We start from the raw sequence: 23,613 nt of genomic DNA on the forward strand, positions 1-23,613 counted from the left end.
AATCAACGAAGTGGAAACTCAAAAAACAATCCGAAAGATCAACGAAAGCAGAAGTTGGTTCTTTGAAAAAATAAACAAGATTGATAGACCACTGGCAAACCTAACAAAGAAAGAGAGAGAGAGAAACTTGATAACTCGTATCAGGAATGAAAAAGGAGAGATCACTACTGATATGACAGAGATTCAAAGGGTAATCAGAAACTACTTTGAAAAACTCTACGCCACTAAAAATGAGAACCTGGAAGAAATGGATAAATTCTTGGACTCTTATAATCTTCCACGGTTGAAGGAAGAGGATGTAGCATATCTAAACACCCCCATCACCATTGATGAAATTAAAACAGTAATCAAATGTCTGCCGAAAAACAAAAGCCCAGGTCCAGATGGATTCACTAATGAATTCTATCAAACTTTCCAAGAGGAACTACTGCCAATCTTGGCAAGACTCTTTCATGAAATTGAACAAACAGAAACACTTCCAAATAGCTTTTATGAAGCCAACATCACCTTGATACCTAAACCAGACAGAGACGCTACCAAAAAAGAAAATTACAGACCAATATCACTGATGAATGCAGATACAAAGATCCTCAACAAAATCCTGGCAAATAGGATTCAATGCCTCGTTAAGAAGATCATCCAGATTTTTTAGCAGCACGGGCGGGCAGCTGGCAGACCTCCGTATGTGCCAGCGGCCTTTTGGCCTGGCCTAGGGTGGGGGGCCCGGACCTGGGTCACCCGAACCCCCTCTCCCCCTTTCCTCCGGATCTCCAGGTGGGTTTCTGGGAGGAGCTGATGGGGCACCCTGGGTTTTCCCCACTCCCAGGCCGGGTCTGGGGACCGGCCTAGGTTGGGCTTAAATCCCTGTCCTTCGGGCTTGGGAGGGTCTCTCTCCCTTCCTGGAGCTGGATTTTTAGCAGCACGGGCGGGCAGCTGGCAGACCTCCGTATGTGCCAGCGGCCTTTTGGCCTGGCCTAGGGTGGGGGGCCCGGACCTGGGTCACCCGAACCCCCTCTCCCCCTTTCCTCCGGATCTCCAGGTGGGTTTCTGGGAGGAGCTGATGGGGCACCCTGGGTTTTCCCCACTCCCAGGCCGGGTCTGGGGACCGGCCTAGGTTGGGCTTAAATCCCTGTCCTTCGGGCTTGGGAGGGTCTCTCTCCCTTCCTGGAGCTGGATTTTTAGCAGCACGGGCGGGCAGCTGGCAGACCTCCGTATGTGCCAGCGGCCTTTTGGCCTGGCCTAGGGTGGGGGGCCCGGACCTGGGTCACCCGAACCCCCTCTCCCCCTTTCCTCCGGATCTCCAGGTGGGTTTCTGGGAGGAGCTGATGGGGCACCCTGGGTTTTCCCCACTCCCAGGCCGGGTCTGGGGACCGGCCTAGGTTGGGCTTAAATCCCTGTCCTTCGGGCTTGGGAGGGTCTCTCTCCCTTCCTGGAGCTGGATTTTTAGCAGCACGGGCGGGCAGCTGGCAGACCTCCGTATGTGCCAGCGGCCTTTTGGCCTGGCCTAGGGTGGGGGGCCCGGACCTGGGTCACCCGAACCCCCTCTCCCCCTTTCCTCCGGATCTCCAGGTGGGTTTCTGGGAGGAGCTCATGGGGCACCCTGGGTTTTCCCCACTCCCAGGCCGGGTCTGGGGACCGGCCTAGGTTGGGCTTAAATCCCTGTCCTTCGGGCTTGGGAGGGTCTCTCTCCCTTCCTGGAGCTGGATTTTTAGCAGCACGGGCGGGCAGCTGGCAGACCTCCGTATGTGCCAGCGGCCTTTTGGCCTGGCCTAGGGTGGGGGGCCCGGACCTGGGTCACCCGAACCCCCTCTCCCCCTTTCCTCCGGATCTCCAGGTGGGTTTCTGGGAGGAGCTCATGGGGCACCCTGGGTTTTCCCCACTCCCAGGCCGGGTCTGGGGACCGGCCTAGGTTGGGCTTAAATCCCTGTCCTTCGGGCTTGGGAGGGTCTCTCTCCCTTCCTGGAGCTGGATTTTTAGCAGCACGGGCGGGCAGCTGGCAGACCTCCGTATGTGCCAGCGGCCTTTTGGCCTGGCCTAGGGTGGGGGGCCCGGACCTGGGTCACCCGAACCCCCTCTCCCCCTTTCCTCCGGATCTCCAGGTGGGTTTCTTGGAGGAGCTCATGGGGCACCCTGGGTTTTCCCCACTCCCAGGCCGGGTCTGGGGACCGGCCTAGGTTGGGCTTAAATCCCTGTCCTTCGGGCTTGGGAGGGTCTCTCTCCCTTCCTGGAGCTGGATTTTTAGCAGCACGGGCGGGCAGCTGGCAGACCTCCGTATGTGCCAGCGGCCTTTTGGCCTGGCCTAGGGTGGGGGGCCCGGACCTGGGTCACCCGAACCCCCTCTCCCCCTTTCCTCCGGATCTCCAGGTGGGTTTCTGGGAGGAGCTCATGGGGCACCCTGGGTTTTCCCCACTCCCAGGCCGGGTCTGGGGACCGGCCTAGGTTGGGCTTAAATCCCTGTCCTTCGGGCTTGGGAGGGTCTCTCTCCCTTCCTGGAGCTGGATTTTTAGCAGCACGGGCGGGCAGCTGGCAGACCTCCGTATGTGCCAGCGGCCTTTTGGCCTGGCCTAGGGTGGGGGGCCCGGACCTGGGTCACCCGAACCCCCTCTCCCCCTTTCCTCCGGATCTCCAGGTGGGTTTCTGGGAGGAGCTGATGGGGCACCCTGGGTTTTCCCCAACCATGCTCCTCCCAACCATCAGTACCCCATATTTACCCTTCTCTAACTTCAGTAACACACAGCTTCAATCTCTGACCAAAGACATACAGTAGAGCTTACAAATCCCAGAACTATTTAGAAGGACACAAATCGAACACATATTGAACACATATATTTTTTGAATATTTTATGGTTATTTTCTTTAACTGCTGTAACTCTCTATATATTCTTCTACCATGATGTTTCTATCCACTTTTCATCTTGTCTTTTCTTTGTAAGCTGTTTAGTAAGGATTGTGGTGGAACTATCCCTCAGTTTGATGCCTATGATTGAACTATGTCATGGAAATTGCTGGTCTTCTTCCTATTGCCTCCAGATGCACCAATAACGCTTCGTGGCATTGATCCTTGTTTGCATAGACACATTAAAATGGGAAAACACTATACATACAGATTAGTTATTATCTAATAAATCTCATTACAATGTACCTTACACCCTGAATATTGATATAATGACCTGGCATAGGCCTCAGTTGAATGGGCATTCTCCATTCACGCTGGAACCAGGCAAGCTATCTACGAAACATCCAAGGTCTTTTATAGCAACAGTTGGAAGCAGTCCTCTACCAGGAAAGACACTACCAAGGGTGTGACATCGACCTCCTAATAAGACACTTCCGTTTACACTGAGAAGACGTGACAACAACAATGACCTGCGAGAAGACATGACAACAACGATGACCTGCTCTACAGGACATGGTTCTCTCTATTGCCCCTTAAGTGTGAGGTGAAACGAGAGGATGCTCTGCACCATCCTGACTGCAATATGGGATATGCAGACTCCAGGATCTTTAATACAGAAGAATGATACCAACAACAGAGACTATGTGAGGAATGGAGGTGTATTGCCACTACAGACTATGACTTGAATTGGACAAACTAGTTTGCCTGGAGCCTAGAGTCAGTCCTGTGCCAGGAAACTTCAGGGGTAGGGTCTCCATGTATTTAGACCATAATTTGTCTTTCCATGTCCCTTATGTTTTGGTGGGCCTATGCAAACAAATGCCACTTTAATATCGTTTTTTACTATGTTCTCTTGACTCCAATCCTTAAGAAAAACAACCCATTAAAACTTTTGAGGTTAACTTAAACTAGTAAGCATGTGCATGGAACTAGATAAATGTACTTTACCCTCAATGTTTAAAGAGTTACATAAGTCTAATATCTTTAGATTATATGGTGTGCTGCTAAGAAACAATATGTACTACAACTGGGGATTTGAGGGACAAAGTAATTGTATTGTACATGGGTTCAGTTTTGTTTTTCTTAATGTTCTTTGGCTGAAAGTTCAAGGCTGGGATATCATCGATGGAACTACTGAGAATCCTGTTTATGGGTGATTGGGCTTCCACTGTAACTTTACCCTGTCCTCTTTCTTTGCATCTTTGTTGTCATAATTAAAATAATAAAAAAAATAATTAATAAAAAAAATATTAAGATGAAGCATATGACAATAAAAAAAAAAAAAAAAAAGAAGATCATCCACTACGATCAAGTAGGTTTCATCCCTGGAATGCAAGGCTGGTTTAACATCCGTAAATCTATCAACATAATACACAACATCAATAACAAGAAAAATAAAAACCACATGATCATATCAATAGATGCAGAGAAAGCATTTGATAAGGTCCAACACCCATTCTTGATCAAAACTCTCAGCAAGATGGGAATGGAGGGAACCTTTCTCAATATAGTGAAGGCCATCTACCACAAGCCAGTGGCAAATATTATCCTCAATGGAGAAAAACTGAAAGCCTTCCCTCTAAATTCTGGCACAAGACAAGGCTGTCCTCTCTCACCACTCCTATTCAACATAGCACTGGAAGTACTTGCTATAGTGATTAGGCAAGAAAAGGATATCAAGGGAATCCAGATAGGAAAGGAAGAAGTCAAGCTCTCACTATTTGCAGATGACATGATACTCTACTTAGAAAACCCTAAAGACTCTATCAAAAAGCTTCTAGAAACAATAGACTCATATAGCAAGGTGGCAGGCTACAAAATTAACACACAAAAATCAATGGCCTTTCTATATACCAATAGTAATAAGGATGAAATGGACATTAAGAAAACAACCCCATTCACAATAGTACCACACAAACTCAAATATCTTGGAATCAACTTGACTAAATATGTGAAGGACCTATACAAAGAAAACTATAAAACTCTGCTCCAAGAAATAAGAGAGGACACCCGGAAATGGAAACACATACCCTGCTCATGGATTGGCAGGATTAACATCATCAAAATGTCAATACTCCCCAAGGCATTATACAGATTTAATGCCATCCCTCTAAAGATACCCATGACATTCTTCAAAGAAGTGGATCAGACACTTTTGAAATTCATTTGGAACAATAAACACCCTCGAATAGCTAAAGCAATCATTGGGAAAAAGAATATGGGAGGAATTACTTTTCCCAACTTTAAACTGTACTACAAAGCAACAGTTATCAAAACAGCATGGTATTGGAATAAGGATAGGTCCTCAGATCAGTGGAATAGGCTTGAATACTCAGAAAATGTTCCCCAGAGATACAACCATCTAATTTTTGATAAAGGAGCAGGAAATCCTAAATGGAGCAGGGAAAGCCTCTTCAACAAGTGGTGTTGGCACAATTGGATAGCCACTTGCAAAAAATTAAACTTAGACCCCCAGCTAACATCATGTACAAAGGTAAAATCCAAATGGATTAAAGACCTCGATATCAGCCCCAAAACCATAAGATATATAGAACAGCACATAGGCAAAACACTCCAGGACATTACAGGCATCTTCAAGGAGGAAACTGCACTCTCCAAGCAAGTGAAAGCAGAGATTAACAGATGGGAATATATTAAGCTGAGAAGCTTCTGCACCTCAAAGGAAATAGTGCCCAGGATACAAGAGCCACCCACTGAGTGGGAGAAACTATTCACCCAATACCCATCAGATAAGGGGCTAATCTCCAAAATATACAAGGCACTGACAGAACTTTACAAGAAAAAAACATCTAACCCCATCAAAAAATGGGGAGAAGAAATGAACAGACACTTTGACAAAGAAGAAATACGCATGGCCAAAAGACACATGAAAAAATGTTCCACATCACTAATCATCAGGGAGATGCAAATCAAAACAACGATGAGATACCACCTCACACCCCAGAGAATGGCACACATCACAAAGAATGAGAATAAACAGTGTTGGCGGGGATGTGGAGAGAAAGGAACTCTTATCCACTGCTGGTGGGAATGCTGTCTAGTTCAACCTTTATGGAAAGCGATATGGAGATTCCTCCAAAAACTGGAAATCGAGCTCCCATATGATCCAGCTATACCACTCCTAGGAATATACCCTAGGAACACAAAAATACAATACAAAAACCCCTTCCTTACACCTATATTCATTGCAGCTCTATTTACCATAGCAAGACTCTGGAAACAACCAAGATGCCCTTCAACAGACGAATGGCTAAAGAAACTGTGGTACATATACACAATGGAATATTATGCAGCTGTCAGGAGAGATGAAGTCATGAAATTTTCCTATACATGGATGTACATGGAATCTATTATGCTGAGTGAAATAAGTCAGAGAGAGAGAGAAAAACGCAGAATGGTCTCACTCATCTATGGGTTTTAAGAAAAATGAAAGACACCCTTGTAATAATAATTTTCAGACACAAAAGAGAAAAGAGCTGGAAGTTCCAGCTCACCTCAGGAAGCTCACCACAAAGAGTGATGAGTTTAGTTAGAGAAATAACTACATTTTGAACTGTCCTAATATTGAGAATGTATGAGGGAAATGTAGAGCCTGTTTAGGGTACAGGCGGGGGTTGGGTGGGGAGGAGGGAGATTTGGGACTTGGGTGATGGGAATGTTGCACTGGTGATGGGTGGTGTTCTTTTTATGACTGAAACCCAAACACAATCATGTATGTAATCAAGGTGTTTAAATAAAAAAAAAAAAAGAAAAAAAAAAAAAGAATCCATCTCAAATCTGGCATTCACATCTAGTCCAACCTTTATGGAAAACAATATGATTTCAAAAAAGAAACCTAGAAATTGAGCTCTCTATGATCCAGCTATACAACTTTTAGGGATTTTAGAACACAAAAAAGCAATACAAAAGTGCCTTCTATGTATCTATATTCATTGCAGCACTATTTACAATAGCCAGAATCTGGAAACAACCAAGTTGCCCTCAACAGATGAATGGCTAAAGAAACTGTGGTACATATACACAATATAATATTATGCAGCCATCAAGAGAGATGAAGTCATGAAATTTTCCTATACATGGATTAACATGGAAATTATTATGCTGAGTGAAATAAGTCAGAGGGAGAGAGATAGACACAAAATAGTCTCACTTATCAATGAGTTTTAAGAAAAATGAAAGACATTATTGAAATAATACACAGAGACAATAAAGATGAGGGTTGCAAGGACCAGCCCATGATATGAAGCTTACCACAAGAATGGTAAGTGCAGTTAGATAAATAACTGTGCTAACAACTATCATGACAATGTTAATGAGTGAGAGAAGTAGAATGCCTGTCTCGTATACAGGGAGAAGGTGGGAGAGGAGGGAGATGGGGGGTATTGATGGTGGGAATGTTGCACTGGTGAAGGAGATGTACTTTTTATGACTGAAATCCAACTACAAACATGTTTGAAATCATGGAGCTCAAATAAAGATATTATTTTTTAAAAAATCTGGCATTTACTTTTCCCCAGAAGGTAATTTATGGAAAAAGTCTTTTAATTGTTAAGACAATATCTGATCAAATAAACTATCTTTTCCAATCACCACTTATAAATATGCAACACCTTAAAGACACAGTTAACTCAAAATCTGAATCAAGCTGTCCCATGTTTTCTCACATGGCTATAATTATTTTCAGTATGTCTCTAAGTAACCAGGTCCACATGCTAAGATGCTTTCGAGAGTGTGACCATGTGACTCCTACAAGCACTATTTCTTCAGACCTTTATTGTTGATGTCAAGGAAAATTAAAGGTTCTTTCATATGTGTAATGTTTCTGCCTTGTTTGGACCTTGAGAGGAAGAATTCGGACACCTTAATTTTGCTACTTGTTTGCTCAGACAAGTCCAAGACTAGCTCTTCTCAGAGGCAAGTGATGCAAAGGGACAACTGAATTTCTCTTAGAGTTTTCTAATAAGAAAGGAGCTATTAAAGAAGAAAGCAAAAAGAAATGAGACCACTTTCCCAAGTTTCAGGTGCTCCCCACAGACATCTTTACCCTACTGTCATGCTGGCCTTGGTACTATGCTTAGTGAAAGCTTCACATGTGAAGGAGAATTTTCTGATTGGGTCTCTGTTGAGAATAGCTTTTTTAACAGCAAACTTGGAAAGGGGATAAATATTTTAATGATAATATAACTGCTTCGTTCTATGAGGGGGGAATTATTAAAGGCAATTATGTGACTCCTCATTGACTTTGCAATGGTTCTTGGAAACCAGAAGCTTTGGGTCAGGATCCAATCAGGAGCTAAAGCCATACTGTAATTTGAATAGGGAAGCTTTAATATAAAAAATTGGATATTCCAAGAAGACTGGATTGGCAGAGATTGGCGAATAAGAAGTAGAGGGCATGCTAAACATAGGAGAAGCAGCTAGAAGAAGCAAGGGTCAGCTTCAGGACTGACAGTCACCAAAAGCTCCCTGGTGCAAGGACAGCCAAAGGACACTGTGGCTTACTGTGTGACAGAGCAGAACTGAATTGCTGCCAATCTACCTTTTAGGGTTCTGGGGAAACTCTCAGGAGGCACTTTCTACTTATCTTCCAGAGGGCAAGCCTGATGGGCGCTGCAGGATGCCAAGCACCGCAGGAATTAGGCATTGGAGAAGCTTCCGGGCAAGAGTTGGTGCTTAGAAGGCTGCCCCGCCTACAAGAACCAGATGCTGAAACACCATCTACAGTTCTACACCATAGGCATCTGGCTCTGAGGAAGTCACATGGGCCTTGAAGATTCAGGAGCCTGAGCAGAAGAATGGGGGTGGGGGTGGGAACTTGGGGGTAGGGGATATGGCTCGCTCGGCTCCATTTTCTCTAGAACCAGGGAGGGCAGCCTTCTCCCTGGTGTCTCTCTAGTGCCCCCTTCAGGCAACTCTCTGCAAGTTCAGACCTAATTAGGACCAAGATTCGTTTTCATAGACCGAGGCAAGGACGGGAGAAAAAGAGAAGAGGGAGGTCTAACTGGCAGAGTTGTCATTGAGTGTCACCTCTGAAGTGATCTTTCTGGGTTTTATTTTTACCTGTGACATTCTCTTTGAGATTTGCATTTGAAAATGTTGCACCTCACCTACCATTATCTCCAGTCCATTCAGAATTTTGCATATTTCCAGGTCCATAGAATAAATGAGTTTTGTAATTATAACCTGCACCCAACTTTCACGTTCTGTTCTCTTATGGCAGATTGAATTCTCCATACCAGTGTGTTAAGATTGTCTCTAAGAAAACCAGTATCTCTGCCACTTGAAGTTCTCTTAGTTTGGATAAATATGAATGAACATGCTGGTACTCATTCATATGTAAAGGAAGAAGGGTAGAAAGGGAAACTTTGCTACTGTCCTGATGGATTTGCTGGTTTTGCTGGCATGACTCCAAGTCTCAGGAGTGAGATATCCCTGCCTTTAACCTTCTTCTCCTACAGAAGTGGCTGTGGTTTGAGCTGATTTTACAGCGAACTTCTGCAGATCTAAAAACTGTTGCCAGACATTTGCTTTAAAATATACAGATCACAGTCTTTTAAAAACTGCTAAAATATTTTATGTTGTATTTTGGAAGATGTTATATGTAATAATAAAACATGTGTATAGAAAATAGATGTGCCATATATAAATGTATGTGGGGAAATGCAATATAAAATATATTTAAATAATGAGAATGTTTTATATGCAAAAGTATCTTCCATCAATGAGTCTTTTCATTCAGTGACCTTTATTTCACATATATAAGGTCCCCCACAACCCTATATTTAGCCCACAGAGACTTTGAAAAACATTCAGTGATAGCTTGAACTCATTCACTCAGCAGTAACTCAGTGTGTATTGGATCATTTATTATATAAATTTATACTGAGTGTATAATTCCCCATTGGTGGTGATGGGGTTAAGAGTGATTGCAAAGGTACATGAAAGATTACCCATTGTTGAAGTACTCGAAACCAGCCCGTGCAATTATTATAATATAGAGACTATGATAGATGATTTAAAGAGATTGTTCATAAGGAATGAGAGAGTGGAGAGAGTAGAGAAAGAATTTCCATAGTCTAAGAACCAATTAATTAAAATGGAGGTTCAGGATCAGAAAGGTAAAAAAAAAAATAATATTCAACTCCTTTGGGAAGGAATTCAATGAAGCTTGTCTTCTCTCTTTCTCTCTCTTTCTCATCTGGGTCATGGAGACTGAATCCCTTCATAGATCTGGTGGTTGCCCATGGGCACAGATAATCTAATGAATCATCAGTTAACTAAGTTGAGTTGCAAAAATGAGCAAGAAGAGTTGCTTTGCTCTGATTCAGTCACTTAATAACAATGACTTTGGAGAAGTCACCTGCCACTAGGGATCCCCTGAGACCACTCAGGTTCAGTGATTTGCCAGCGGGATCTACAAAACTCAGCATAGCTATTGCTCTCAGTTACTGTGACAATAACAAAGAGCACAGATTTAAGTCAGTCATAGGAAAAAGGGACCTGGAGGAGACAAGACCTTTCATTCTCCTTGCCTAGTGAAATTATGTCAGCAGAGTTTATTTTGCTTGTAGGACTCATCCCCCTAACAAACACCCCAAGAATTGGAGAGGTCCCTGGGCAAAACTCAGGTCTTTTAGAATGTAGAAGGCAACATAGGCAAAAATAGAAAACAAAATTGTCACTAATTTGCTCTCTACTTGAAGGGCTCCTGGTGATTGCCCATGTAAAATATCCTAGCTTCTGCTCTTATTTACTCACTAAATGTTGATGTGCTCCTTAACTGCCCTCAATGTCCCTTTCAGCTCAATGTCTCATGTATTGGGAACCAGGGTAGAGGAGTGATATTATATTGAATAAATAACTAAGCTGTGAGCTCACTCATGACTGCCCACATGACCCCAAAGCTCAGGCATTCCTTGAATATTTGTTTCCTTGTGTATTTTTATTTTTCTCATTTATTTTTTTCCTTCATTTTTCGGAATTTTTGTGACCAAACTGCTGGATAAAGGTTGAAGTTGCTGACCTGATTGTCTTTATTGTGGCAAATTGCCACATCTTTCCAACCATGTTTTGTGGCCACATCCAAAGAGTGCTGTCAAATCTCAGAAAGTATCACCTGACCAGACCCTTTGGTTTATTGAGGTTATCTCCTACAGACATGGCCAACCATTCTTGTGATTGACTTTAGTTTTAAATCCCTCCACATACAGGATCCAAAGACCTCACCAAACACCACCGATAGACCCTGACAATTATAATCAGGAAATTCTTAGAGACCTGAAAAGGACCAAACCTTTCTTTGAGCTATGCAGAGCATGGGCAAGCCTCAGTTACTCCTTCATGATTCCATCATTTGACTTTTTTCACTGCTTTAATCTGTAAACTAAGTTGAGGCTGACCAAGGTAATTCTTAGCTCTCTGACATGCTACACTGACTTTGAATTTTAATGAACACAGAAGTGAAAAAGCATAAAGAGCAATCAAATTCAACAAAAATTTTGGAGAAACATCAGTTTCCAATATAAGGACACAATTTTGAACATCTCTTTATATTAGAAAATAGTTCTCTTAATCCTTCAATTCAGCTTGTCAGCAGCATTTTTCCAAGCCACATTCCCTCTCCTGTCTGGCAATACCACCCTGCCTAGTTCAGGGTCTCCAGAGACTTCAAAGATTAGTTCAGGCTAATTGTTGTTGGATAAGTAGTGTTAAGCATCTGTTTAAAATAAGAAAAAGAGAAATGGGTTTCTTTCACAGCAAGAATTTAGGTTCAATTTAAGGACAACTTATTAAATTACAAAACCCTAATGTCATTTTCCAGGTTCTTGTCCTCTCAGCCTAAGAAGTATCAGAACGCGTATTCCTTTATTCTTCTGGGCAGTTGGAATTTAGAGATGACCTTCCAATGGTTTTTCTTTTATTTTCACTTCCCTTAGCTAAATGACATCAAGAAAGCTGATCTATCTGGTGGCAAAAGCTGAGCAGTATGTCTGTCTCCCAGGAGGTATTTCTGGTGCTTCCCGTTTCAGTTGAAAGATGAAGATGGATTAATTTGGGAGGATTGCACGGTGGTTACCTGGAATAAGAAATGACAGAACTAGAGTTATCTCTTGAGCTCATATTCCAGCTCTCCACAGGAGTAAGCTTTTGCTACGAAGAAGCCAACATGAATTTGTAAGTCACAGTTACCACATCTTCAGAGAAAGAGATTCTACTCAAAGAGGACAGCAGTTTCACATTTAGTTGAGCCACTAAATTGGACTCAACATTGGGCAAAACCCACTAACATCGTCTTCAGATTGCCACCTGGCACCTTATATTTGCAGATGGTGGAGGAGGCCAGCCTGGGAAGTCATTGCCCCTGTTGCAGGCCAGGGGAGGATATCATTAAACATTCTCATGGAAAGTGAGAAAGGATGGTAAATTTGCAGTTTGTGAGCTTCTAGAATAACTCATTTATTACCAAAATGAGAGAGAATGATACAGAATCTAGCAAAGAATGACTTTTGGTGTGAGCAAAACTAGCACAGAACTCACAAACATTAAAGTTTAAGACACAAATACAAGACATCAGAACCACATGAAGTTGTGATTAAAATGTCCTTAAAGTATGTTTTACTGTAAGCTAGCAACTCATTTGAGGCATTGCTAAATGGTCTGTTCCTCTCAAATGACTATGTTAGAATCTATCCCCCAATTCCACAGTGTTTGGAGATGGGCTTTTGAGAGATAAAAGTCCTCTTTATTTTATTTTGCGATTTATAAAGTCCTTCATAGTTGGATTTCAGACATACAGTGACAGTGAATTAGGGCCATTTCCAACACCAGTGTTTATCTCCCTCCATTCATGTTCCCATCATGCATCCTATATCACCACAATTTGACCCCTGGTCTGCTAGTGTAACAGGCCCATTTTATGATTAGATTGGTATGGTTCTTTTTTTTGGATTTGTTTGGGCCACACCAAAAATATTTTGGGGGCTCAGGTATTACTCTTGGCTATGTGCTCAGAAATTGCTCTTGGCTTGGGGACCATATGGGATGCTGGGGGATCGAACTGTCTGTTCTAGACTAGCACTGTCTGTTCTAGTCTGTCCTAGGTCAGATGCGTGCAAGGCAAACACCTTACTGCTGTGCCTTGACTCCAGCACCTGGTTCTGATATCTTGATTTTATTGTTGCTGACTTTGGCTTAGATATTTAGCTCTGCCCTTTTTTTGGAGGGGGAGGTGTTGGGCCACACCCGGCCACTGCGCTCAGGGATTACTCCTAGCTCTGAGCTCAGAAATTGCTCCTGGCAGGCTCAGGGACCATATGGAATGATGGGAATTGAACCCGGGTCTGTTCCGAGTCAGCCATATATAAAGCAAACGCCTTAACATTGTGCTATCTCTCCAGCCCCAAGTACTGTTCTTTTTCATCTCCACCTCTTGACCCTAGGCCCCCATCCTTTCCTTTTTTTTTTCCTTCTTAATTTTATTTAAAAAATTCAGAAATATGGGGTAAAACAAAGTAATTCATGTTCCAAGTTTCTATGAAAAAGGCAGGAGCTCCTATCTAAAAGATTTAAACAAAACGAAACAAAACGGTGGGATTGGCCATTTTTAGCATAAGCGCAACAGACACTAAAAATATAGATAGTAAAATCTTTTGTCCTAGAAACAGGGTGTCCCTACCCATGAAGCTCCTGCCATAAGACCAACTACAGGCTCTGGGCATACTAAATTGTCTAATCCCAAAGTCTTTCTTCATGGTCCCAGGAAAAGTTCTCCTCAATCAGAGTTGTTGCAGTTAGGATTCCGTAATTGGAGATCTTGGTTTTTGCACAGATCCTATGTTGAAACCAGGATGTCTCGGACTGTCTTCTGGTTTAATCTATCCCTATTAGGTAAAAACTTTTTTCTATACCTAATATTTTCCCCATTTTAATGTGCCTATGCAAAAAGGAGCAATTCCATTATGATACTATTGGTGCATATGGGGGTAAAAATAATGAGCTAAATTATCCCTATAACCTGGTTCTAATCTGAATACAGACTCCAAGAGAAATTTATCTACTAGAATTTTCTACTAAGCAAATCCAAAAAAGGATGGGAAAACTACATCTACATAAGGAAATACATGGCAAGAATTATACCTATTAAGGAAATACATCTAAAGAAATATACAAATGAAATATACATATCCCTTTTAAGTCTTTTGCAATAGGTGTGTATGTGTGTGTGAGTGTGTGTGTGTGTGTGTGTGTGTGTGTGTGTGTGTGTGTAAAATCCCGAGCACAGCTTCAGCCTGCAATATAATCTTGTGTAGTCTGAAAAAAATGGTTCACAGCAGTCATGATCAGGAAATGTTCTCGAGCTGAGTGTCTCTCAAAAGCTGAATCCAATAGTGAGCAACAGTCCACAGCAAAGGAAGGTGGGAGAAAAGCGGCCACAGAAAACAAAGCAGCAGCAGCAGTGGTGACAGCTTCTGCGTGGGCCAAGGCAGGCTTAGAGGCTATTATTTCTCTTTGGGAGCTGACTGCTTGCTGGTTGGGGTGGGGAGAACATTTCTGGTCCTGATGAGTTAAGAACTGAGGGTCAAAAAGGCTAAACTACGAGAAATAACAGATTAATATTCTTCAAAGGAGACCCTAAAATACCCTCATCTTTTCCTCTTGGTGAGGACACCCAGAGATGTAGACTTTCAATAATGAGGAACTAGACCTAAATGAGTAAATGCCTTGAGTTCTATGAGGAATTCGTTCTTCTGTTCAATCCACCTGGTAGGTAATAGTTTTACTATAGCAGCCAAAAGAATTCAGCACCCTCATCCAAGCAGCATCTGCTTGAAATAAAGTAATTTGAAGTAAAGTAATTTGAGGATCAGAAAGGGCCCCCAAGTTTTTCTTATCTGTGTGTTTTAAGTCCAGTAATTTGAAACATTGGCATTGCACCTGGACTTAAAATCAGGTCCTGGGGTAGACTTTTTTTCTCCATAAAATTCTTAGGTGATTCATGTGCCCATTCAGATTTAGAAAGTACTGCTTGAAAGCCTGGCCAGGTGCCCAATTTTGTTTTATGAGATCACATTTTCCCATTAAAAGTGTTGCCTTTGGTTTCCTTTGTAGGGCAATGTCAGAGGTAAATGCTGACTACAGTGACGATCATCCAAAAATCCTAAAATACAGATCCCCAAAGGGTTGTCAACCCTGCCTGAATACTGTAGGCTTATAGACATTCACATTTTTTAAAATAACGATAAACATATCAGACTTTTTATTTTATATCTCATACCTAGTAAGTCATAAAACCAGACCTCAAGTCAAGTGGGCCATAGATAGCCCCACAGAAGTCTGGGAGTGCTCGAACTTGGCTCAGGCACACGGTGGACAGACTCAAAAGGCAGTTAATCATGTCCTGTCCTTCTCTATGACAGAAAAATTTTCAATGGTCAATTTCCTAATTTCCCCCTGAGTGATCTCCCAGCTATGTGACCAGTGGATGGATAGCTCAAGTCCCTGAGAATTCTGATCAAGAGATGTTGGGAGGATTTTTTTTGTTGTTTTGTTTTTTGGGGGCCACACCCATTTGATGATCAGGGGTTACTCCTGGCTAAGTGCTCAGAAATTGCCCCTGGCTTGGGGGAACCATATGGGACGCCGGGGGATCGAATCGCTAATCGAATGGCTAATGCTTGTAAAGCAAACACCTTACCTCTAGCGCCACCTCTCCGGCCCCCGTTGGGAGGATTTCTAAACTCTCCAGAAGCTCTGTAGCATCTTAATTTATTCATTCTGGTTGGTCCAAGATTTTTTTGGGGGGTGAGGGGGGGCGTTTTTGGGCCACACCCAGTGACGTTCTGGGATTATTTCTGGCTATGTGCTCAGAAATCGCTCCTAGTTTGGGAGACCATATGGGATGCCAGGGATCGAACCGAGGTTCGTCCTGAGTCAACTGTATGCAAGGCAAGCCCCCTACCGCTGTGCTACCACTCTGGCCTCAGGTTGTTCCAAGATTTGAACGATTTTTTTCTTGTGTGTCTAGTATTTTCAAGTCCCTGACTTCCCTTCAATGCTATCAGCACTGAGTTGAAGAGAAGGTTCTTAACTGTTATGAAATGTATGAGAAGCACATTAAATCTACTGTATCAGAAGTACATTTGCCCATGCTGTTCATGTCCTTCAGAAGCTATCAGTACAAATCTATGAAGAGAGAAGTTAAAAGGAAAACCAGAGAATTCATCTTTGAAACTATGCCTGGAAAACATGGGATGGGATAGGACTAGGCCTCTCTGAAGGAAGCTCAGTCCTACCCTTCAGTCTACACGTCTTTCCCCTGCTTGCTTGCTTCCATTTCTTTAGCCTTAGGATCTCACTAAAGAAAAATACATGTATCTTTCAAGTACTGCAGCAACAGACTCCCTCCTTTTCTTTCTCCTATATCTCCTTCTTTGAAAATTTCTGATGTAAGTGGGAGAAAAAATATTCAGTGTGGCTGAGAGCTTTTTGCATTGCAATGACGTGGAAGGCATGTGATTATTTAGACCAGCTCTCTTTGCTATCTAGGTTTCAGAGCAGGCATTACATGCCACAGATTTGCAGAAGACACTTTAGAGTTGAAGTCCCTCAGAACAACCTTGCATTCTGAGTGTCTTGAAATGGCCCTATTTCCTAATCCAAATTCTGCTCTTGAAATGGCAGCCTTTACCAACCACAGCAGCCAGTCCATCTTGTTCTAGTCTGGTTCTCTTGTTCTAACATTATTGAACACTCAAGAGTAAGAGTGTCACTAGCATTTATTGCATATCCACTTTCACACTGACTTGGTCCCTGACAAAAGGCAATACTTTATTCTTAGGATTGTACAGGCATCTACAACAGTGTTTCTACTCTTTGTTATAATAAGGAGGTTCTGTTCAGCAATTTCTTTTTGAAAAATAATAAAAAGAACTCAAGCATATCTGACAAAGTTAAAAAATAAGAAGACCTTAAAACTTTATTAGCATTAGCCCAGAGACATATGGGTAAAGAAGGGGATGCAGAAACAGAGTTTCTGTTCCCAGGTCATTCTCTTGCCCCCTTCACTCTCCTGTCCACTTTTGTCCTGCTGCTCTTTGGAGGCCAGGCCATATCAGACATTTATAAATATGTATTGTTTGTCAGCCACTGATATAATCCCCCAAAGCTTTATTCCAAACAAAGTTGACATGAATTCAAACTCATGATGCCTTCCAGACCCCAAGTGTTCTGTGTCGCCAGATGGTATGTAGCCTAATTGCAGGTGGAGACAGAAGTTGACAGGCTCTGAGTTCCTTGTCCCTTTCTGCCTGGGCATCAACAGAGGACAGGAGAAGTTTTCACTACCAGCATGAGTTCTGCATGATAGAAATACAATCAACGTGGCTCTCTGACTTTAGAAGTTACACCAGGTTTACTGTCCTCAATAAATGACTTAGACTACCAATTGATGCCATATTCTGAGGTTCGACCTTCAAGACATAGGAGAGGATTGTTAGCCACATCCAGCAATGCTTAGGGGGTACTGTTGGCTCTGTACAGTGCTCAAGGGACCATATATGGTGCCAGAGGTTGAACTGGGCTGGTCTGCATGTAAGGTAAATGCCTTAACCCCTATCTGTACTCTCTGGTTATTGAAGAAATTATTGTAGTAGTTCTTGAAGATAATGTTTTAATAGTCCCTAAAGACATGATTTTAAAAACCAGTGTATTTCAAAAGCTTGAATGACATAAAGTAAATGGACAGACTTAAAATAATTCTTAAACTAAAACAAAATCACAGACAGATCCTGTGCCTTAAGGAACTTGCTGTAGAAAAGAGTGTTGATTTGTGATGCTCAGAGAACACTTGCCGAGTGCCTATTATGCTACATAAATGGGGGTGAAGGCCAAAGCCTCACCTCACAGGGTATGTGTTCTAGAAAGAGGGAGATGAGAGGGAAAGGATATGTAGGGGGTGCTGCTGGACTGGAAGGATAAACTGGATGTGACATGGGGCAGTGGTTTCTGCTAGAGAATGAAAATGCCTTGACCTACAGCCTTAAGACCTCCCTGTGAAATAGATGGTTCTGGAAGAGTGGCTGAGATGCTCATTGGATACATCAGCAAAACAAGCTAAAACAGAAGAACTTAGTTTGTAATATTAGTGCTTTCAATTATCCTTCTGTAGTATCAGAAGGGGCCACAAAACTTTGTCTTGTGCTAAGATACTGACACCCCTCCTCCCATTTTATCAGCTATGGAAAATGTAAAATCTCAACCATGCTTCATAATGGATGAGAGGAGATATGATTAAAATCATGCTTTTCCCTGGTGGTTTTTCAGTCATTTTATTCTGTTAGTGGTTGTATATCTGATGGTGTACATTCATTATTATTACAGTAAATGTTTGAAAAGACAGTTTCTCACAGAGCTCAGGCCACTTAATTCTGTTCATCTCAAAAGAGCTGTCCTTCTATGAGAATAGTAAAAAAAAAAAAAAGTTGTGTGACTTTGGGAGAATATTGAGGTGGCATGATGGAGCCGCAAGCTTCCTCTATTTGCCACTCTTTGTGAATTGAGTTGGATTATGTCATTTCCTCTGATGCCCTGAAATGCAGTCGTAAGAATAATGGCCCTGTTATGTGGCTGGGCTGAAAATAGCTTTCCCAGTGCCAGAAAAAGATGATTCATCCTTAGCTTAGAAGCCATTTCTGGAAACTGCCAGAATGAAGGACAGAGGTGATTCACTCTGGGGCACTATCATCGTCCAACTCAATTTGGAAATGCTGGTACATCCCAGCATACTAGGATTTCAATGGATAGAGTTGCATGTAGGCCTACTAAGGACCTATGTGTTCTGTGTGTTTATAACAGCACTGAAGTGCTTGTGCTCACACATAGAGTATGCCTTTCTGGTGAAGGACAGTAAGTTCACATCCAGCAGTAGGCAATAGAGATTTCTCACCCCTAACTTTGACTCTGAAATGGGTTGATTAACACCAACCTTAAAATAGAAGTTTGGTTTATATTGCAGCTCTGTCTTCTTATGTATAGTCTTATAACCAGAAATTGCTAAAAATTATGTTAAAAGGTTTTAAGGTGGTGGTTTTATCCCCTTCTATAATTGTTTTATCCCACCACAGAAAATCCCAGAAGCATCCAACACCATGTGGTATAGGTCCTTCCGGGAAAAACCTAGAGTGTTCTGGAAGGAAGGACAGCAGGTGACTGAGTTGAGTTTTTCTCCCTCAGTCCTCCAGGTTTTTTTCTCTACCGGATCTTTGAGACTTCCTCTGACCACCTGCTCTCAGGGTCTTCTTGGCTATGTGTCAAGACACTAATTTATTTTTCTTGATCTTTTTGCAAAAATCAATTTGCTGAGTCCCTGAATCACTTTTATTGATTGCAGTTGACTTTTCTCAAATGTGATGGCATCTAGACATCCCATCCCTGCTCTACACATCATCACGCTCTGCACTCCACTTCAGCTGGGCCCACCCAGGAAAGCAAGCAGAGGGGGTTTACAAAACTAGTGCTTCCCTCTTTTTGTAGGAATTGAAATCATCATCGAGTCCTACCAACTTACTTCTTACCAATGGGTAGAAATTCCGGGAGGATTTTTTTTTCTTACATTCTTTTATGAGAGGGTCCTAGTTTTTGAGTGTGTGTGTGTGTGTGTGTGTGTGTGTGTGTGTGTGTGTGTGTGTGTGTGTGTGTGGTGCCATTTTCAAAATCACAACTGTATCTTTAATTATATTTTAATTTTGGGAGAGACATCTGAAGAGTGTTCAGAAAATCCAGGGAACCTCTTCGAGTGATATTTCACCAACCAGGCTGTATGGTTTATTGCTTGAACCCAGCCATGTGATGCTACTCAGGATAAGCAGTTCTGGGAACCAGCAGGAATTCTAGAACTGGTAGTTCTTGGGGCAGTAGTTTTTGGGGTATCAAGTGGTGCTGGGATCAAACTTCATTACTTTTGCATGCAAAACATGTGACCTTGACCACTGAGTTATATGCTTAATGATCCTGAATGGCAATGTCTTTATCCATTTTCATTCATATACATATGCTAACTTTTATCACCACTGAAGAACAACTTCTGAGGAAGGACAAAGATTGAGTGGGGAATCACTGATACAGGATAAAAGTTGATCCTTAGTTTCTTCTCGGGTTCTCTTTGGCTATCATTTAAAAAAGAAAAGTAGAGAGAACTTTCCCCTACCCCATCAACAACCCTAATATAAAGGAGGATGGACAATTCAGCCCAGTTCAAATCAAATCAAATAAAGGCTATATTCATCAATTCTCCTCATTTGGATCACTTACTGTGTATTAGAATGAAAGCCAGTATTTCAAGAGGATTCAATTTATGTTCCGAGAGACATAAGAGCCATTCTTCAAATATGAGCAATTCTTGCAATGAATTATTTGAGGCAGCCTCTGGTCAGCTCTCAGCACTCTCCAATGACCTAGAGATGAATTTCCCATTTCTCATTCCCAGAGTTTCGAGGCTGAGAAGAATGAGTTTGTTCATCTATGACTCACGGCCTGTTGCTAAGTGATCTCAACTGTGTCAATACATTTGTTCACAACTCTAATTGTGTTAATGAATTGAACATAATTAAACTTACAACATGTCATGAGTTTCTTCTGGCATAACTCTGTAGATATTTCAAAAAAAAAAAGCTCTGTGGGGAAGTGAATAAATGTACTGTCCAACTTCTGACATCATGTTGCATGCCAGCAGAGAAAAGTAGGGGATTCCAAACTTGACTTTGTGAATGAATCTTCCTTTTTGAGTCATTTCATTTGATTTGCAATTGCATGTAACCTATTCAGATCCCATTTGTGAGGCTATATACTCTTTTAGGACAGAAAATATATTTGATTTGATTTGATTTGATGTGTATTCTCAATTCTTGGTAGAGAGCCTGTGACATAAAACTGCATGAGGGTTAACGTGGCCACAAGAACAAAGACACTGAGACAAACTTTTGAAGGTTCACAGGAGTCAGATAAAGGACTTTATTCAATATTTACAATATCCTATATGTTCTTCTGAAGTGGCAAGATTTTCTCATATAAAATTGCATGTACTCTCATAAAATTCTTTGAAGGAGGTAGAACTGTCTCCTTTTTATATGTAAAGAAGCTAAAATGTACCAAACTGACACATAAGACAGTACCAATTGTCTACTAATACTTGGTTCTTTTCATGGTCACTCATGTTCTTTTTTTTTTTTTTTTTTTTTTTGGGTCACACCCGGCAGTGCTCAGGGGTTACTCCTGGCTGTCTGCACAGAAATAGCTCCTGGCAGGCACGGGGGACCATATGGGACACCGGGATTCAAACCAACCACCTTTGGTCCTGGATCGGCTGCTTGCAAGGCAAATGCCGCTGTGCTGTCTCTCCAGGCCCCACTCATGTTCTTAAACATGATGTGAACTTTGGGTTCACAGACCCATCAAAATTTACTATGAAGAGGGGCCAGAAATATAGCACAGCAGTAGGGTTTGACTTGCATGCAGGCAATCCAGGTTGGAAAGTGGTTTGAATCCTGGCATCCCACATGGTCCCCAGAGCCTGCCAGGGGCGATTTCTGAGCCCAATCCAGGAGTAACCCCTGAGTGCCACCAGGTGTGACAAAAATATATCTTTATTTAAGCCCATGATTACAAAAATTTTGTAGTTGGGTTTCAGTCATAAAAAAGAACACCTAATGCAGGTGTTTTGAAAGCTTCATTAATGTGTATTTTTAAAATAAAATAAAATTATATGAAATGACAAAAAGTTACATTGCCCATGTAACTTTCCCACACCAATGTCCCCCATCTCCCTTATCCCTTCATCCCCTGCCTGTATTCGAGACAGACATTCTTTCTCTCACTCACTACCATTGTCATGATAGTTGTTAGTGTAGGTAGCTAGTTCTCTTACTGCACTCATCATTCTTTTTTTTTTTATTGTGGGCAAAGTGAATTACAAATCTTTCACAGTAATATTTAAGGCACATAGTAATACTGAATGAGAGGCATTCCTGCCACCAGTGTTGTCCTCCCTCCACCTCTGTTCACAGCATGCATCCCACTTCCCCCTCTTCTTCCCCCATAATGCTAGTGCAACTGTGTTCCCCCCTATGTACAGCTTGTTGTAGATTGGGTATCGTTTCTGTTGTCGTTGACTTTGGATTTCATATTCAAGTTTGATCATTTTTTATTTCCACCAAATGAACATACAACTCTCTGGTCTTGACACCATCCATTTTTCTCCCTCTAATTATGATGCTGATCAAGGTGATTCCAGTGATGTGGCTCTATTGGAGATATAAGAAAGAATATGGGAGGAGTCCAGCTAGGTTCTGTAAGCATCCATTTGGAAGAAGAAAGGGGAAAGAAGAAAAAAGTAACAAAACAAAAGAAAATGAAACAAGACAAAAACAAAACAAAACAATAAAGAGTAACAACAAAAGTACAAAAAGAATTATAAAAGAAAAAATAAAGAATAAACCTAAAACCAAAATCATCAGCTACGAAAAAACAATCCAAAATAACCCCATAAAATCAAAAGCAGAAACAACAAACAAAAACAAAAGAAAAAAAACCCAGACCAGTAACTTCTTAAAAAAGGGTTGTGTTGTGCTCACTTCAGTAGCACATATACTAAAATTGGAATGGCCCCTGCACAAGGATGACACACAAATTCGTGAATGTTCCATATTTAAAAAAAAAAAAAGGGTTGTGTTTGTTTTTCCCCCCTTTTTTTTTGTATAGGCACAGTAAATATTGGGGAAATTAGAACGGGAACTCCCTTGGCCTAAGAGATAGATGGTTTTTCTGCCCTTGAAGCATACTGCTATGGGAACAGCTACAAGTTCCATACTCACTCTTTTACACAACCAAGGTCTTTTTATGGTGCCAGAAGACTTTCCACTCAGATGTGGGCAATGACATCCCTCCTCTGTAGCTAAAGATCTTGCTATTTGCGTAGGTCATAGGGTGAAGGCTAGGAGAGAGGCTTTTGGGTTTTTTTTTTTTTTTACAGTTATAGGATTTCTGATACATCACTGTTGTTTTAATCAGTCTTCTGTAATTAGTGGACTTGGTTTTTGCTTAGATCCTAGGTCAGAGCCTAGGCTATAGTCTTTCAGCATGGTTCCAGATGCTCAGTTGCAGTTGTCAAAGTCAGACCTCTGGGATTAAGAACTCTTGGCTTTTGTACGAATCCGGAGCTGTGCACTCACCACTCTTTGTGGTAAGCTTCATATCGTGGGCAGATCCTTCCAGCCTTCATCTCTACTGTCTCTGGGTGTTATTATAATACTATTTTTAGTTTTCTTTAATCTCACAGATGATTGAGAGTATTCTATGTCTACTCTCTCCCTCTGACTTATTTCAGTCAGCATAATAGTTTCTATGTCCATCCAGGTATAGGAAAATTTCATGACTTTATTTTTCTTGACAGCTGTATAGTATTCCATTGTGTGTATGAACCACAGTTTCTTTAGCCACTCATCTATTGTTGGGCATCTGGATTATGTCCATATCCTGGCTATTGTAACATCACTGTCCAAACAAGTGGAAGCAGAGATAAACAAATGGAACTATATTAAACTTCTTTGAGGAGCTTCTGCACTTCAAAGGATATAGTGACTAGGATTAAAAGACAACCCACAGAATGAATAAAACTATTCACCCAATACCCATCAGATAAGGGT

At 41.8% G+C, this 23,613-nt stretch overlaps 1 pseudogene; it reads left to right on the forward strand.

Annotated features, from left to right (window-relative positions):
* Window positions 1-22,534: 22,534 nt before the first annotated feature.
* On the forward strand, window positions 22,535-22,620 carry LOC126004922 (uncharacterized; annotated as a pseudogene).
* Window positions 22,621-23,613: the final 993 nt, after the last annotated feature.

This window comes from Suncus etruscus, chromosome 3 (assembly GCF_024139225.1).
Source record: "Suncus etruscus isolate mSunEtr1 chromosome 3, mSunEtr1.pri.cur, whole genome shotgun sequence".
NCBI classification, from domain to species: Eukaryota; Metazoa; Chordata; class Mammalia; order Eulipotyphla; family Soricidae; genus Suncus; species Suncus etruscus.